This window comes from Thamnophis sirtalis, unplaced genomic scaffold, assembly GCF_051295495.1.
Source record: "Thamnophis sirtalis isolate CommonGarterSnake01/CBP01778 unplaced genomic scaffold, rThaSir2_p1.2 scaffold_13, whole genome shotgun sequence".
In the NCBI taxonomy this organism is placed as follows: domain Eukaryota; kingdom Metazoa; phylum Chordata; class Lepidosauria; order Squamata; family Natricidae; genus Thamnophis; species Thamnophis sirtalis.
Window position 1 is genome coordinate 9,550,265 of NW_028261393.1, and position 13,383 is coordinate 9,563,647.

Here is a 13,383-nt window from a genome sequence, read left to right on the forward strand (position 1 = left end):
ATCCTTCCGAGGTGGGTGAAATGAGGACCCAGACTGTGGGGGCGATATGCTGACTCTGTAAACCGCTTAGAGAGGGCTGAAAGCCCTATGAAGCGGTATATAAGTCTAACTGCTAATGCTATTGCTTTCCAGCTAAGATGTGATGCTCAGACACATAGGACCAGCTTCTACAGAGGACTAAAGTCCTCACCTAGTAGGCCTGTTGAATCAGAGTGACTCATATTACTAATCTATGCCTGCAGTTCTGGTCAAGTATTTGATGACACTGGAGAGAAAATGCACCAGGCAAGGGGAAAAAATGGGCAGGGAAGCTGCTTGATAGCAATAGCACTTAGACTTATATACCACTTCATAGTGCTTTACAGCCCTCTCTAAGTGGTTTAAGAGTCAGCCTATTGCCCCCAACAATCTAGGTTCTCACTTTACCCACCTTGGAACGGATGGAAGGCTGAGTCAACCTTGAGCTTGTGAGGATCGAACTCTTGGCAGTGGGCAGAGTTTAGCCTGCAATGCTGCATTCTCACCACTGCACCACAAGACCTATTTATAAGATTAAAAGGAGGCAAAACAGGGAGAGGAGGAGGAGGAGGGGGACAGCAATAGCACTTAGATTTATGTACCACTTCACAGTGCTTTTACAGTCCTTTCTAAGGGGTTTACAGAGTCAGCTTCTTGCCCCCCAACAATCTGGGTCCTCATTTTACCCACCTCGGAAGGATGGAAGGCTGAGTCCACCTTGAGCCGGTGAGATTTGAACTGACAAATTTCAGGCAGCTGGCAGGCAGCGGAAGTAGCCTACGGTACTGCACTTTGACCACTGTGCCACCGCGGCTTAATCTCATATTCCTTAAGACACGAAGGAGGACCTTGACACCAAGCCAAGGGAACAAAGAACGATTTGCCATAACAGAATATTACTTGGCAGGAAGCCTTTTGGAGCACAGAAAACTGTTCATCTCCCAATTGTTTGCTTTGGGAATAAAAGCTCCGTGTCCTGCTGATTTGCTTGTGTTATTTCTCCCTGTCCTTATCTATTTGCATTGCGATAACTGGGAGGAAGTTTGTAATTGCTGCTTCTAATGAGTGGAAAAGAACTACACCTAAGAGTCCGCCTCTCCCAAACTAGACATCTCATTTCTGTCGGTTTTCTTCTCTTTAGATTGTTTTAGAGGCAACCTAAAACAAGGCTCCTTCCAAGGATTCCACAAGCTCTGCTTGTGATAGCAATAAACCAGGTGTTTATTTTGGCACCAGGCACACAATCCCATGGAAAAATCAGGCTAGAGAAAGCGTGATCCTGCTTCTTTTTCAGAGCATGTCACACATTCGTACAACTCTCCATAACTACTCAAACGTAAGTTGTAGTAAGACTGATTCCCCAGATGAATATATATTTTCATCTAACAGCAATAGCACACAGACTTTTTATACCGCTACATGGTGCTTTTATAGCCCTCTCTAAGCGGTTTACAGAGTCAGCCTATTGCCCCCAACAATCTGGGTCCTCATTTTACCCACCTTGGAAGGATGGAAGGCTGAGCCAACCTTGAGCACGATGAGATTCAAAACTGGCAAATTGGAGGCAGCCGGCAGTCAGCAGAAGTAGCCTGCAGTACTGCATTCTAACCACTGCGCCACCATGCAGTGGTTAGGATGCTATGTTCACGTAGCTTTTAGGAGGGTAAAAAGCTGCCCGGGTTCGCTTTGGATAGTGAGATGGGCAGCTAAAGATAAATTTAATAAATATAGTAAATGATATAAATCATTTTTATAGCAACGGCACTTAAACTTATATACCACTTTGCAGTACTTCATAGCGCTCTCTAAGCGATTTACAGAGTTAGCATGTTGCCACCGACAATCTGGGTCTTCATTTTACCCACCTCGGAAGGATGGAAGGCTGAATCTACCTTGAACTGGTCTGGATCAAACTCCTGGCAGTGGCAAGAGTTAACCTGCTATACTGAACCACCACGGCTTTTATATCCAAATTCAGTCATAAGAAGACAGGGTATTTTGATCACAGATTGTACTGGAAATGTATGCCATTGATTTTCTTCTTCTTTATTTTCCAACGCCACTACCCTTGCTTCTGTTAATCTTTCTTGTTGTTTTTTTAATTAGCTCCTTTAAATATCAGGAGCTTATTAAAATCCTATGCCTCATTTCTACTGCCCTGTAAAATTCCCTCAAATGTCACTTCTAGGGCTTGGATGAGGGCCAGAAGAGTTGCACCTAGGTTACTAGTCCAAGAAAGCAATAGTTTATCTATTGATACAGGATATCAGGCAGACTCTCTTAATAACTGCCTAGCAAAGAGCAGTATCGCCTAATAGGGATTATCACATGTTATCAAATGCAGCTAATGGGATGTGTGTTGTTTTGGAACCTGTCACTAATGATTAGCTTTGCCAACAACAGCTCAATTCTCTCCAAGCCACCGTATATAATGGGAGCAGACAGAAGGGGGGAAATTGCAATTTGCAATAAGGGTTTTGGACCATATCTGGGAATTCAAAAATTCATGGACTTTTTCTCAGACAGGTCATATATATATATATTTTTTTGAGAAGCACTGCCTTTTGATCTGGAATAAATTTATATTTGTCAAGTCATAAATTAATCTATTCCCTTCCGTCATAAATAAAGTTTAAAGTTTAATAACATTTATATGCCGCCCAATCCCTCCGGGTGGCTTACACGCAGTGTTTTTCAACCTTTTTTGTGCAAAGGCACACTTTTTTCATGAAAAAAATCACGAGGCACACCACCATTAGAAAATGTTAAAAAAATTTAACTCTGTGCCTATATTGACTATATATAAAGTAATTTTCCCACAGCACACCTTACACTATGTCACGGCACACTAGTGTGCCGCGGCACAGTGGTTGAAAAACACTGGCTTACAGTACAGAATAAAAATAAAATAAAATAAAATAAAATAAAATAAAATAAAATAGAAGGAAGAAAAGATAGATTTAAAAAACACACCATGCACTCCATTCTAAATGAGGCTGGACCGTATTTGGGGTGAACAGCCCCAGGCCTGCCAGAACAGTCAGGTTTTAATGGCTTTCCGGAAGGCCGGGAGAGTGGGAAGGGTCCGGATCTCTGCGGGTAGATCATTCCACAGGGCCGGGGCAGCTACAGAGAAAGATCTCCCCCGAGTAGTCGCCAACCGGCATTTCCAGGTCGACGGTACCTGAAGGAGGCCCAGCCTGTGAGATCTTATGGGTCGTTGGGAGATATGTGGCAGGAGGAGGTCCCGCATATATCCAGGTCCCAAGCCATGTAGGGTGGAAGGCTAAAGTTGTTAAAAGTGCATTGCAACCTTGAAAGTTGCAAAGTATATGTGCCAAACTTAAGTAAATGTATTGAATAGAATAGAATAGAATATTCTAAGGGAGCCTGTTTAGAACTGCCACGTAGTTGCTGCCCCAATTACCATTTTATGTTTTTATAGAATGCGTTTCTACATATCATGTTCCTTTTCTTCCAGGGCAGGATAGTAGCAAAGAAACAAATTACCAAAATGCAAATATTTGATTAGCAGCACTGGCATTTGACTTTTAAATAGCATCCTCACCCAATAGCACAAAATGCTCTGCTCAAGGAAGGGGGTCATCCATCGGAACAGAAGAAAACTGGATGCTATTGAAATTAAACTGAATTCATCACCCACAGTTAATACAAACTATTACACCTTTATTTCTTGAGTGTGAAAAACGGTGATAAGTCACCTTTTTTCAGTGTTGTTGTAGCATCCAACGGTCTCTAAATGAACTGTTGTAAGTTGAGGACTACCTGTACAATTTGAGAAGTGTTCTTTTAAAAAAAAAATTTGGGATGTAAATGTGTTTTTATTTTCCATTTTCATTTTCATACAGTCACATATATACTGTGCACAACCGGGGCCATATAACATTAAACAATAAACACAGCCATTCCTCTTCTCAGCAGTACCCCCCAAAATAGAAACCCAATGTACCTCTTCGACCCTCCATACACCCTTTCTTTCGCCCCCCTCCAACTTTCCATCTTCCCTCCATCATTCCCCTCTACCCTACTTCCCCTCCCCCTCTACCACTCCTCTCTCCCGATACACTCCCTCCCTTCCTTCTCCCCCTCCCTCCAGTCCTCTCTCCCACCCTCTCTACCCCTCTTTCTTCTATCCCTCTACTCCTCCCTTCGGTGTATTTCTACAATCTATTAATATATTCAGCTTGTCCTAATTGAGAAGTGTTCTGATGTTCATCTGTAAAGTTTAGAAAGAACACAAAGCAGGATCTGAGACTTGCGGGATGGAATCTCTTGAAAGAATGTTAGGGGAATGTTTCGTGCCTGCCATAACCAGTTATTCCCCCTGCTGATTCTCTCTTATCCTTCTTCTGAATCAGCATCTCTCGTTATTCAAATCACCAGATGGATTAATGAAAATCATTGCCCTACTTCAACTGAACTTCTCATGAGTGTCCATTAATGAAACAGGTAAGCCATCCAGGAGAATGAGTCTATCAGATTTCTAAATAGCTAACACCCTCGAACCATGATGGCAAACCTGTGGCCCAGGTGGCACATTGAGCCATATCTGAGGGCACACAAGGCATTGCCCTATACCAGCTAGTCTAGCTGTGGCTAGGCTAGTGAAGAGAAGGACCAGGAGAGAAATGATAGCAGGGTTCCAATATTTGAGGGATGCCACAGAGAGGAGGAAGGGGGTCAAGCTATTTTCCAAAGCACATCAAGGCCAGACAAGGAATAATAGATGGAAACTGACAAAGGAAAGATTCAACCTGGAAATAAGGAGGAACTTTCTGACAGCGAGAACCATCAACCAATGGAACAGAAGTTGCCTTTGGAAGTTGTGGGAGGTTCATCACTTGAGACTTTCAAGAAGAGACTGGACCCCCATTTGTCAGAAATAGTGTAGGGTCTCCTGTTTGAGCAGGGGCTTGGACTAGATGACCAAGGTCTCTTCCAACTCTGATAATCTGTAAATTAGTCACTGAGCTAGATGTCACATTTCCTCCTGTAACTTTGCAGGGAACCCCATCAAGCAGAGAAGGACCGTCAATTCTAAAGATGGCCTCTAAGTGAGGCCATCTTGGAGGCTTCGGTGTTGCCACCATAGTGCTGATGGATAGGGAGGGGGGGGGGAAGGAATAGAGATAGCTGGGATTTTGTAGCCAAAACAAAATAGTTTCCCCTGAGAACCAAGGACAATCCCACAGGTGGCTGAAAAGAGGAGGAGTGAAATTTCTAAGCAACCAGGCAGCAGCTTGATTGGACCATGTGACTGATTATTTGGAAAAGGGGGAAAACTTTTACTTTTAATTAGGTGAGAACAGCGGGAACCTTTAGAGTCGTTTTTTACCAGTCTGTGCCAATATGATATGTCCAATAAACCCATTCTTTGAGGAGCTGCTTGCCTTGGAGTTCTGTTTGCTATGGACTTATTACTCGGAACCTTGACATAAGCATTCTCCATTTGGATAACATTTTAATTGACTACCAATTTCATTGTATGCGTGATGTACAATGCCAGTAAAGGCTATTATTATTATGATTAAACAACTGAGATGAAGAATGAAGACAGAATATTTAGGACTGCACTGAACAGAAAGGTAGCAATTAATTAACACACTACACCAGAAGAGAAGCTTCAGCAACTCAAGCTCCTAATTATCAGAAATAGAAAGCAAAAATTAGACATCGGAGCACAGATGTGACATCATCCTGTTATAAAATGGTAAACTGTTTCCTACCTTTCCTTTCTTTGCATGTGATATTGTAGCTGTCTGGAGCGTGATGTCTGAGATCAGAAAAACTTGGTGGCCGCCATGTAGGTGCCTGGTTATACAATAATATTTGCTATCTGGACACATCATTTCCTTGGACACCAGCCTCAGAGCTTATCTTCTGACGTAGGCTTCCCAAGAGCATGGAGCAAACTCCTGGTCCCAACAAAAGCCCCTTTTACTAATTGACTGTGAATTCTGCTCATTCACATCCAGCAAAGTCTTTCAAGGGAAGATTTACAGTCACAGACCTTATCTGCCTTGGAGAGCTGACAGGCTGATATCTGCAAAACTTGGTAAGGAGTCACGAACCAATTAAGCAAACTAAGTGTCTAATGCAAACTCCTCTCCCCTTTCACTCCTCTTTTATTTCCTCTGGGAGGGGCCATTCATCATCCACCTGTGGCCTTACTCTCAAGTCGAGGCGAGGTGGTGCAGTGGTTAAATGCAGCACTGCAGGCTACTTCAGCTGACTGCAGTTCTGCAGTTTGGCTGTTCAAATCTCACCTGCTCAGGGTTGACTCAGCCTTCCATCCTTCTGAGGTGGGTAAAATGAGGACCCGGATTGTTGTTGGGGGCGATATGCTGACTCTGTAAACTGCTTAGAGAGGGCTGAAAGCCCTATGAAGCGATATATAAGACTAACTGCTATTGCTAAGTCGATTTCGCTGTTCCCTTCGTCTGGCAACTCTGCACATGCGCACACTGGGAACAGGCTCCAGCTGTTCATCTGCCTCACTGATGTCTGACTCTGAAGTCAGCTGATAACTGGCATATGGCCCTGCCCCCCTCTCTGCCTCTGACACAGAGCCTTCATCAGAGCCTTCCCCAGACTCCAGGACTGGCCCATGTTCCTCCCCAGACTCCTCACTGTTCGAATCTGCTGCCAGCTCCACTAGCTGCTAGCGGGCCACAACACTTATTATGATCCTTCCGAGATAGATTACAGAAGGCCACGCATCCAACTGATGACAATAATGTCATTAGACTAAGCAAATGGCAAACTGTTGCTAGCAATAGCAGTTGACCTCTGTTCTCAATAGCTCAGGAAAGGAAATTGCTTTGGATCTAATTCTATTGCATTGTTCTCTGATAAAGTGACTAATGTATTTCTGGAGGGTGCTGGTGCGTGTTGGAACTGATTCACTTCAGAGACGGCACAGCACATCCTGGGATGGATGCAGTAATTCAGCCTGATGCTCTTCAAGGCAGATTGGACTACCTCTCCATCATCTGCAATCAGGATAAGGACATTTGGCTCCAGAAGTACAACTGAATATCGTCTCAACTTTCTGAAGCAAAGATCTAGAGTGGGAAATGATTAGTCTCTAAATGGGCTTTCCTGGCATGGCAGCTTTTCATATCAGAATTTTATCAAAACTGTATCTCGTTAAGACGCCAGGGAGTGGTTATATTAATTTTTTTTAAAAAATTGCCTTTCAGTAATATGTACAGCCTATTCCTCCTTACTGCGTGGAGAGTGTCCCCAACGAAACATCTCGCCTATGGTAAAGTAGTCTGGCCTGGATTGTACCAACTAAGGCTTTGTAAAAGGTAAGTTGAGCGTGACTAAATATTCCAATTTGGAAATAAGCATATTTTATTCCAAGAAATAAACTAGACTTTCGTAGAATAAATCGAGAGCGTGAATCCTGACACAAGGTTATTCAGGGGATGAAAGTATTCCCCTTATAATATAGTGGAGCACCATTTATGCAAATTCCACCTATGCTCTATATCAGGGGTGTCAAACTCAAGGTCTCTGGGCTGGATCTGGCCCAAGGAGTGATTAGGTCTGGCCCACAGGGCTGTCTTAGGACCAGCCGGCGGTGCTTCTGCATTTTCCCTGGCAGAAGTACTGCGGGAATGGAGCGAGTTCCATTCCCACGGTACTTCTGCCAGAGAAAATGCGTGCGGCCCTCCTGAGCTCCATTTTTTCTGGCAGAGGGTTAGAGGACGCCGTTGCAGCCGGAAACAGAGCTTGGGAGCCCATTTTCGCTGGCAAAGCTCTTGGGCCACCACAGGCACCCCCTGCACAAGTACACAAACACAACCCTGATGTGGCCCGCAATGAAATCGAGTTTGACACCCGTTCTATAGGGAGGAGGAGGAGGAGGAGGAGGAGGAGGAGGAGGAGGAGGAGGAGGAGGAGAAGAAGAAGAAGAAGAAGAAGAAGAAGAAGAAGAAGAAGAAACATTTTTTACAGATGTATTAAACATAATACAATAATTGATGTGGCCCTCAATGAAATCGAGTGTGACACCCGTTCTATAGGGGGGAGGAGGAGGAGGAGGAGGAGGAGGAGGAGGAGGAGGAGAAGAAGAAGAAGAAGAAGAAAGAAGAAGAAGAAGAAGAAGAAGAAGAAGAAGAAGAAGAAGAAGAAACATTTTTACAGATGTATTAAACATAATACAATAATTGATGTGGCCCTCAATGAAATCGAGTGTGACACCCGTTCTATAGGGGGGAGGAGGAGGAGGAGGAGGAGGAGGAGGAGGAGGAGGAGGAGGAGAAGAAGAAGAAGAAGAAGAAGAAGAAGAAGAAGAAGAAGAAGAAGAAGAAGAAGAAGAAGAAGAAGAAGAATTTTTTACAGATGTATTAAAAATAATACAGTAATTGATGTGGCCCTCAATGAAATCGAGTTTGACACCCGTTCTATAGGGGGGGGAGGAGGAGGAGGAGGAGGAGGAGGAGGAGGAGGAGGAGGAGGAGGAGGAGGAGAAGAAGAAGAAGAAGAAGAAGAAGAAGAAGAAGAAGAAGAAACAACATTTTTTACAGATGTATTAAAAATAATAACGTGACATTTAGTTGCAATTTCAGAAGATGGAACCTCCATAAAGGAAAGAATTTGCATGCCTTGACACCGAGAACATTCCTTCACTGGTTATTTTCTAATTCTTGGAAAATGACTGGAATTATATGCTAACTATGTGTGAGAGAAATTAATGGCCTATTTAGAGGCCTAATTGTGTTCTGGTTGCATGCTCCTTCTCTGAGAAGCCAACCAGCCAGGTCTATGAACGTTACCACCCGGGGCAAGACAAGATGGATAGTTGTAACCTGGATGCCAAGTACATCCATTTTCTGAGTTTACAAAAGGCACTGAACCAAATGCCAAGCGCCTGAGTTTGCATGAGATGTTGAGTTGGATTATGGTCTTAAACCAGCATGTAAGAACCACAATGGCCTGGATGGGACTGACTGGTAAACTCCTCAAACCTACTCCTCCTTAACCAAGCAGAGTTGATAGCGCAACAAACTATGAGGTGAAGCATGTTGCACAAACTTCATTTTCTTTCATGTCTTTTGATCCAGTTTCCCAATGGATTACCCCTGATAGTTTCCTTCCTCAACTCAGCTACAAGAACCTGGCTTTGGTGGGTCCTCTTTATAGTCACCTCTTGGGCATCATCTTCTCAGCGTGCAACAATGAGATGATGGAGCATCTCTCCATCTCGTGATGGAGGCTCCCGTCAAGTGGGCTTCGCGCCGACAAATGTGGAGGGTATGTAAAGAATGGAAGTGGCAAGAAGGGGAAGACCCGCTAAGATCAACTCACCTATGGGATCACCTGCAATCTACAGCCAAGCTCTGCTCCCCCTTTTCTTTAGATCTTCTGGAGATTCCGAGGTTCTTTGCTTCCCTCTTGATTAAAAGGAGAAGGAATGACAGACAAAGACATTTCTGTCGTCTTTCCTGTATTTTATAACCTTCTTCATTTGATTACCAAATGCACCTCTTCCCTGGTTCTGCGTAATAGGCTGAATCATAAACTGACTACACTTCACGGGGTTTGTATATTGCAATAGGTTAAAGTCAGTGGTGAAATTCATTTTTTTTTACTACCAGTTCTGTGGGCGTGGCTTGGTGGGTATGGTGAGGGAAGGATACTGCAAAATCTCCATTCCCTCCCCACTCTGGGGCCAGTCAGAGGTGGCGTTTGCCGGTTCTCCGATCTACTCAAAATTTCTGCTACCAGTTCTCCAGAACCTGTCAGAACCTGCTGGATTTCACCCCTGGTTAAAGTGTGTTTCTTTGGCTTGTAGTTCAAGGTTAACTTCAAAACATCCATAGTGTTTACTTGCCAACTCACCAAGCTTCTCTACATAGTTCAGGGGTGTCAAACTCAAGGCCCGCAGGTTGCTTAGATCCGGCCCATGGGGCCACCCTGGAAACAGCAAAAGACCAGCCTGTGGTGCTCCTGCCATCAAAAATGGAGCTTGCGAGGGCCACGGGTGTCCCTCTTAAGCTCCATTTTCACTGGCAGAGGGTTGCAGGAGGTGTCACAGGCAAAAATGGAGCTTGGGAACCTGTTTCCGCTGGCAGAGCGCTTGGGCCACCACAAGGACTCCCAACACGAGTGACGTTGAGCTGGCCATGCCCACCTTGGCCACGCCCACACCAGTGGTGGGTTTCAAAAATTGTTCAAACCTACTCTGTGGGTGTGGCCTCCTTTGTGGGAGTGGCTTGCTGCCCATGTGACCAGATGGGAGTGACTTGCCGCCCATGTGACCGGATATGAAGATGCCGACAACACTTGTCAGAACCACCTTAAATTACCTCACACACAGCACTGGCATGCATAAGAATAGGATGTAAACTTGTTTTTTTAAAGGAATCTTTGGTTTGCATTAAAACAACTTCAACACACTCAATGTTCTGATTGCACCACAAACGCAGTAGTCATCCTTACCTTTCACAGAGGCACTGAGTTTTATAAATATGAGCATGATGGTGTAGAATAATCATATCCAAGCACCAATGGTGGGTTTCAAAAAATTTTGGAACCTCTTCTGTAGGTGTGGCCTGCTTTCCGGTTCCACTGGTGGAACCTCTTCTAACCGGTTCGGTAGATTTGATGAACCGGTTCTACCAAATAGGTGCGAACTGGTAGGAACCCACCTCTGGCACACACACACACCTGAGGTGAAATACATCCCTGATACATCCCTCAATGAAATAGAGTTTAACACCCCTGATATAGATTGAAGAATGAGCCAAAATGCCTCTTTTCTCACATTTCTCCTCAACCTGGATTCTTCCAACTGCATTGGACTACAAGACCCATCATCCTAAGGAAGCATGGGAGTTGGGGGAAGACTTTTCCTAGAAGAATGATGGTCCAAATGAAAGCAATTCTATCCTACTTCCCATGGCATTTCACTCTCAATAGTAATATTTCTCAGAACTAATTCATATTGTTGGATGCTCACCAAGCCATATAATTTTTTTTAATTGCCTGCTGTTTTTTTCTCCCCAGTCCCTACACTATACTGGAAATCATTGAAACTAATGACTTTGGAACATATCTCTTTTTTCCCACTTATACTTCCTCTTCAAAATTATGCAAAGACAATGGGTATAATTCTATTAGGGAAAAGGACCATTATGATGCATTTGATGAAAGCAAGATAGAAGGAGGAGAAACTAAAATGAATTATTTCCTATTTTAGTTGACTGATGGGAAAATCCAATGGGTTCCTTCCCCATCCCAGAACATTAATTTAAAAAGAAGAACTCAATTCACTCAAAATTTATTTTCTGGGAAAGATGTCAGTGGGAATTTACCGGATTAAGCTAAGAATTAGCAATATGCTCAAGGGAGTTTGTTTAAGACAATGCTACTGAAGACAATTGTCCCAAACTGGACATGGAATTGGGTGACTTTCACACCAAGTATATTTCAGGATTTAAAGTGACTGAATCAGCTAAACTAAACACAGTAGAATCCTAAAAAGTTGTTGGGTTTTAAAAGACTTGCGTGATTGCCCAATGTGTAGAACAAGCTTACAATACTGATAAAGCCCAGAAGAGCCAGCGCTGTCCAAAGATGTCTCCGTGGTCATGTGGCTGGCATGACTAAACGCCAAAGGCACATGGAACGCTGTTACCTTCCCACCAAAGGTGGTTCCTATTTTTCTACTTGCATTTTTTACGTGCTTTCGAACTGCTAGGTTGGCAGAAGCTGGGACAAGTAACGGGAGCTCACTCCATTACATGGCGCTAGGAATTCAAACCACTGAACTGTTGACCTTTCTCATCGACAAGCTGAGCATCTTAGCCACTGAGCTACTGCATCCCTATTATCCAGGACATTAGTGAAATTAAAATTCATTAAGAGATTTAACTTCATGGCTAAAGTCTGTTCAGTTTCTAGTGGCTGTGCTTGCGCAAGCAAACGATGTAAGTTAGTTCATATAAACCTTTGTGGCTTAGCGTATTTTGCCCTCTTCGGTCTGTTTATAATTCATTATATGGTGCCAAGAAAAGAACACGGGTATAGCCAGTAGGAAATGAACTAAACTACAAGCTGACTTTAGTCTTCATTAGACAAACCAAGAATCTGGGATAATAAAGGGCCAGGTTAAATGTATACTGCAAATGCGTTCATTTGTTTACATTTGCATTTGATATAATATTCCAGCTGCTTGGTTTATAAATGCCTGTGTAAGATTCCTTAGTTCCTAATGGCCACACTTGGAAATTCTTTTTCCCTCCCCCCCCCACCGCTTTCCCCCCAACTATTGTTTATATATAAAGTTGCTCTTTTAGGATTGTGCCCCATGCATCAAATAAAGTGGCAGCAATCCCTGACATTTATGCAACCGTAAGACTGTTAGTCTTTCCAAAGCACCCAAAGGCCAGATGTGGAACAATGGATGGAAACTGAACAAGGAGAGATCCAACCCAGAAATAAGGAGAAATTTTCTGACAGTGAGAACCATCAACCAATGGAACTGAAGTTGTGGGAGCTTCATCGCTGGGAGCTTATAAGAAGAGACTGGACTGCCATCTGTCAGAAATGGTGTAGGGTCTTCTGCTTGGATGGGGGGGGGGGGGTTGGACTAGATGACTTGCATTTTTACATGCTTTTGAACTGCTAAATTGGAAGAAGTTCCTGGATATAGAATGTGAAAAATGATAAACAGCCATTGCTGTGTCTTAGTATTAGGTAGGAACAAAACAAATGAATTCAAGAAATGATTCATATGAATCTGAAGTCTTTCATTGGTGTTTGACAAGGTCAACAGCATAAATTCCAAAGATAGGCAGCTCCTTCTACAGTAAGTTAGTTCCACCCAAGAATTATGAAAGCAAACTTCACCGTTTAATATTTACCTACAAGTTCCTTCTTCAGGGCATGTCCATTATGTGCATTCAGAAGACATTCCCTGCCCTCCAGGTTGAAGAATATGGGGAGATAGTGTGAGTTGCATTACAGTGGTGCCGGGGGGGGGGGGGGCAGAGATTGTCACTGTTGATACACATCAGAATGGATGCCTATGTGAATCCATACTGGCAGCAAAGATATCTGGTTAGCATCTGCCTACAATGCCGTTTACATATATTTTTTCCAACTTGTGCCCAACACTATTTGGGGGAATTTGCAAAAAAGCAGTGGGGTTTGTGGGTGTCACGTGGAATCTGACAAAAAGGGAAAGCCACAATGGGAAGATTATATCAGAAATATCCCAGATCAGTGGTCTGATGACACTACTTAATAAGGAGGAACATTTTCAACACAAAATGTTGATGGCAATATGGGGCAATATTTTAGAGTGATCCAGTCCAGACTCAAACATCT

At 43.5% G+C, this 13,383-nt stretch overlaps 1 protein-coding gene across 2 annotated transcripts in view; it reads right to left on the reverse strand.

Moving 5' to 3' along the window:
• Window positions 1-13,383, reverse strand: part of LOC106546464 (free fatty acid receptor 3-like) — a 43,313-nt gene that overhangs the window by 5,519 nt on the left and 24,411 nt on the right. The gene's annotated exons all lie outside the window — the stretch shown is intronic.